Here is a 6,000-nt window from a genome sequence, read left to right on the forward strand (position 1 = left end):
GAGGTGTTTCAGGCTCTTACAAAGATGTTAAATTGGTTATTAGGAAATAGCCATAATTCTTAAAGAAATGTATATCAAGAACTATTTAAAGACATTCTACTTACTTAAGTATTAAATACAGAGAACAAGCTTAATTATTTCAAGATTTTTTGAATGAATGGATGAATGAATTTCAAAAATGGAAACACTTTAACTAATTTTAAGTTATTTTGAAGTACATATAGGCTTCCTTAAATGCCATTGGACAGACTACAAGGTTAAAAATATTACTGATGAATATTATTAGTTTTAGTTGTATTTAGTCATCTGTTGAATGAAATGTAAATTTTTGTGCACACGACAATATGTAAACATTGTATTTTAACTGTGATGATGTTTGTGATGCTGTTAGTCACCGAGTTTTGGTCTTTTTAAATAAAATACCTCCTAAAGAGGAGTATTTGTGATATAGTGCATGTTGGAGTAGTGGAGAAAGTATATTTTGGAACATGGGCCTACACAGTTATGTTTTCTTGACCCCTAATATCATTGAAGGATCAGGTACATATTTCAGCATCTTCACTGAAAATTCCTAACCTTACCGAAGTGCACGTGAGACTTGTACTACAAAGAACTCGAACTACAGAGTTCCCAGATATTTATTCCATGTATGCTGAGTGAAGTTCAACAAGTCACTGACTGTGTCTTCAGAGATGCCGAGCACCTTGAAACCCACCAGTCTCAGCAGGATTTGGGAAGTGACATTTTTCCATGAAAACCATAGCACCTTTCAGTACCAGGTTCAAAGTGTGAACATCCATGTCAAAGTCAGGTAAGAGCTTAACCCACTTTTCAAATCTAATTAAACTTTTTTGGATTGGGAGCAAGTTACCACTACACCTAATCATTAAAACAGCGCACAGATGTTGCACAGGGCTTGTACAAACCTGTGCCTATGAACAAATTAAAAGCTTTTAAGATCAGAGAGCAGTTTTTGAAGTTAAAAAGTAACCATGATTACATACACAATAACCTGTCACTTCTTTTACACTTCTGTAAAATAAAACGTTGTCAGGAAGAAACAGGGTCCTGAAGAAATGCCAGAATATAACATTACACTTGCTTAAAATGTGCTTCCAAAGCTGCTACAAGAGATGCCACCATGTAGCTGATTATTAAAGTACATCTCTTCTTTAAAAAGAGCTTTTTGTAGTCATTTTAATTGTCAATAAAAGGTTATATAATATACAAAATTACTTGCAGCAGCGTAGGAAAGATGAAATTATACAACCTGTTTTCTTTTTCTTTTTTTTTTTTTAATTATGACCACTAAATATATTAAAGCTAGTTTTCATGAACCTGTAGTAGTGTTAAAATATGCCAAGATAAAAGTACAACAGAATTCATTACAAGTATCCTGCTTTTTAAAGTGTGACTAAATATTTAATTAGTGGAAAGTGCTTTATTCTGATCTGCTTTCTTTCATCATTCTCCTGATTCTTCTGCAGTGAAGTCAAAGACAGCTCAAAGCTTCTCAGCATGGGAAGCAAAACTAAATTTTGCTGCCTGAAAAAAATGAAGTTAGGAGAAAGTTCACTTGTGTCTCAGGAGAGGAGAAGGAGGAAAGGGGAAGAAGGAGGAATTTCACTGGAGAGCCAGAGAAAGAGCTCCAGGGAGCCAGGATTTCTGCATCAGGTGTTGCCAGCAGGGGACAGGGAATCACACCACCGTTAGGGGACTGCTTCTTTGCCACTTCATAGCTGCTGTCTCCTCTGCCCCAATGCCTGTTTTCAGGTCCTCTAACACAAGCGGGGTGTCTCTGGCTGGTTTTATCATCCCTAGCAGTGCATGGCCATAGGCACCTTTGTCTGTATCGTGAACTGAGCCTGCAGGAGGTCTCAGCTGGGGAAAAAGGTCCCCATGGCAAAGACAGAATTCCTTGCAGACATCTCAGCTTATGCTGGTGGCTCCTGGCAGATCTGTTTTTGTTGTTGTTGTTGTTGTCGATTTTTTTTTCTGGTTAAATTTAGCTTTTTGCAGCTTATTGTTTTGCACAGTAATAAACCCAGTGCAAGAATGTCTCATCTGGTGTTCCACAGCTTGCTCACTTATAGCAAGTTGAGGATGCTATATACACAGTCTGATCAGCACAGGGGCTGCAAGGGAACAAAGCAAATTCCATGTGGACAGAACCTAGAAGGAACTGAGCTCTTTAACCATGCAAATCTCTACTGCAATCTGAATTTTCAAAGCTTTATAATTTGCCAAGCCTGTGAGAATGCAAAGGCCAATAAACTATTATATATAGCATATCTCTCCTCCAAGAAACTTTTAAGTAAACAGCATTTTTTTCAGCGAGTACGAAACAACTTTCTTTTCATGTAATCTAGTAATCAGAGATGGCTACAATGTCTTATCTGAATTTTTGCAAACATAATCAATCCAAGGTCTGGTAAAGTAATGAGCAAGGAAAACAGGATCCAGTAAAGTTTGCCTTCTACAGTCTTAATTCTAAGCAATCATACAAGTCTTATCTACCATGGCTACTTATGTTAGCAGAAAGTAAGTAAATAAATATTTCATACTTTGGATCTTTATACTAATAGGGGCTTTAGGAAAAACAGACATGGCTTTCTGCATGACTTTGTTAAACATGTGCTAGCTGGCTCTTCCCTGCTTCTTACAAAAGGACATAAAAGCCAGACCTGTCTCTTTTTTATCTCCACAGACCAAGAGACTGACGTGATCTGTCAAGATCAAGACACAGAAAAGCTGCGCACATCAGTGTCAGTGCTCTGTCTGACTGCTGAGACTGATCTTCGTCTGCTAAGGCCTGGGTTCTTCAAAGCAAGCTGCCAAGGCAGCGGAGTACAGGTAGGATGTATGAACAAAAGACTATGCTAGTGAGAAATTCATGTTGTTATAGCCTGAGACGTGGAAACCACTTGTGAATACAAGCAAAAAAATGTGCGTGTATGTGTATGTGTGCATGTGTTTGTGTATATATAAATGTAGATATTAACGGTAAAAATATCCTTATTTGAAAATATGCAGCCTTTAAAACAAGCAAGCTAAGGGGACACATTTATCCTTGTCTATACAGCTGGGAGTCAGACTTCTGCCCGAATTCAGCTTTAGAGTATGTGGCCCGAATCCCACCTGTCGGTATGTAAATCTCATCTGGTTTACAACAGTCACATTCAGCAATACTTGGCCAGTAAGCATACTATGTTTCTCTGTAGTAACTGGTTAAAACAAAAATTGGAGTCTTGAATCCCATTCTGATTTCATTTACACTAACGTTAGTCTGGATGTCTTTGATTAACAAAAAGAAATCAGATATGATCAGTCACAGGGGTGGAGAATATTTTTCAACTCATTGGCTCAGACTCCAGCTGGATAAACTGGCATAATCTTATCAACTTAAATGGAGGAAAACTATGGGTCAGCCATGTCAATAGCATAGAGATACAGTTCTCCTTAATTCAGGACTATGTGACTGTATCCACAGAGAGTATTATCCTCACTATATTTCTAGACAACAGTTTATGGAAACAAGACTCTGTGGTGCAGGTAAGCAGCTCAGAACAAAAGGCAAGGGGATGAGAGCCAAAATAATGGCATGCTGCTCTCTGAGCTGCACAGTGCTGGGGAGGAGTGGGGCAACGCTTGGTCCTTGGCACAACTGATACCAGACTCAGAAGTCTTGTGCTTTAGGCAAAGTTGTCAGTGCCTGCAAAAACATAATTTAAGGATGCATAGCCCTGCTCTAACCTCTTCCTTTCCACTTCCAGAAAGCTGGAGCACAATTACCGTAATGCCAGGAGAGATTCGCACTCCATAAAGAAAATCCCGAGCGAAGCACACTCCATGGATAGGCTGGTGCAAAGCAGCCAGGGGATGAAGATTTAGGGCTGCTGGCTCTCACAACAGCTGTAGTTTGGAATCCACGGTATAAAAGATTTAGCTTGTCTTACTTGTACTTTATTTATTTCAGTTACACTTACGTTTTTCACATATTCCCAAAGGAGCTGCCAATGTGTTTTTAGTTATTCAAATACGTGCGCGTGTGTGTTATATTTTCCATCCCCTTAGTTAAGAAGAATATGCTTCTTCTTTATGAAGTAGATAACTGAATTTGGATCTCAAACTATTTTTAACAAAGCAGCAGTTCATTGTGGCAATTACCACACATGCATATTAGAAGCCAAGTGCCAAATACTCCTGCTCAATTTCTTTAACAGCTGAAAGAAATCATTTTTTAAAATATTCTGTTAACAGCTGAATGGCTTTCCTTCAGGCTTCTGGGTTAATGTGGATATATAAGTTTGCAGCCTAAAATAACCAAAAAATAACCACAGCAAACAAAGACTTAAGACATAAAGTGATATCTATATTATAACTGTAGCAACCTCTGAGAGTAAATTACCCAGTTACAATGGTAATACTGTATATTTGTAGAGCAACTTCCATCCAGAGCCTTCAAAATGCTTCGATGGGATATTAGTCATCATGACATTCCTGATGAACAGTTGTCGTTGTCCTCATTTCAGAGATCAAAACACTGCAACACATCGTGATTTAAACGACTTGCTAGCTTCACTCAAGAAATCTGTAGCAGAGCCATGAAACATGTCCAGATATGAGGACCTCACATTTTAAACTCTCAGTCTAAAGTCTTACACTTCAATGCAACATGCCTTTGTATTTGATCTTTGTCCAGAACTTCAAACTTAATTTAAACTCTCAGTTTAAAGTCTTACCATTCGTATACTGTGACCCACAATAAAACTCTGTTAACGTAGCTGAAGACTTTGTCTGAACACAAGATGAACATAACTTTCCCACAAATGTCTTTAACTAAATCATCAACACCTTGTTATTATATCACTTAGCATAGTATGCAAGGATCTCATAAATGGTGTTAAAGTGAAGAGAGAGTTAAGTATGTGGCTTTACATTCTTTAGAGTGCTATATTAGTTCGTACTTCCAGTCTGAGAGAGACCACTTTCACACTCCTCCTTGGAGGCACTAAAGGTTATGTAAGGCATGCACTGTCAGGAGGAATGTGTTTAACCAAGATCCAAAACATTGATTTCAATGGCTGTGTTTCTGTGTTCCAGTATGACAATACGAAGTTATCTATGTCCTCCAATTCCCCTCCCTTCCAAATGTGGGAGATAAAAATTTTAGCAAGACATGTCTTTTAATCCTGGAGTGTTTTTCTGACAGCTGAAAAATACCCAAGTTTAGCCTAATTGTCATGCTTGGTAAACATATGTAGGAATCATAGTGTGCTACTTTTTTCTCTCCTGAACATCAGTGCACTTCTGTTTGCTTAGAGACAGACATAAGTGATAAAAGCATCGACTTACCAGACCCTGAGATGTTGTGTTTTACTCAGAGGCTTTCAGAACAAGTTTGAGTTTCTAGTCCGAGGAGTCTGCACAGTAAACCTGTCTGAATTCAGTTCTCAGAGAAATAGCTTCTATAAAGGAAGGAAAAACCTTAGAAGACTCTGAATGTTAAGGACTGAAATGCAGAAGGCTAAAAGTTTATGAAAAATGGACAAACAAGTGGAACTCTGGTAGAACTTTCAACATTTTATCACAGCAATGATAAAAACAAACTTGCCCATACAAATGTGAGGTTCCTGGTCATACCTTTCCTGTACCATTATTTTAAATGATTGACAAGAAGGCACTGATATGTGCTTGTTTTTCCTCTTCCTACAGTGAGGCATCAATACAAAAGACATCTTGCTGCCCACATTGTGGCAGCAGAAAAAATAAAATGGAATAGCCAAAGTAGGTTATACTGAATGTATCATAGAACCATAGAATATCCCGAGCTTGAAGGGGCCCACAAGGATCGTTGAGAGCAACTCCTGGCTCCACACAGGACCACATAAAAATCAGACCCTATGTCTGAGAGTGTTGTCGAAATGCTTCTTGAACTCCAGCAGGTGCCATGACCACTACCATGAGGAGCCTGTTCCCGTGCCCAACCATCCTCTTGGT

This window comes from Cygnus olor, chromosome 1, assembly GCF_009769625.2.
Source record: "Cygnus olor isolate bCygOlo1 chromosome 1, bCygOlo1.pri.v2, whole genome shotgun sequence".
Lineage (NCBI taxonomy): Eukaryota > Metazoa > Chordata > Aves > Anseriformes > Anatidae > Cygnus > Cygnus olor.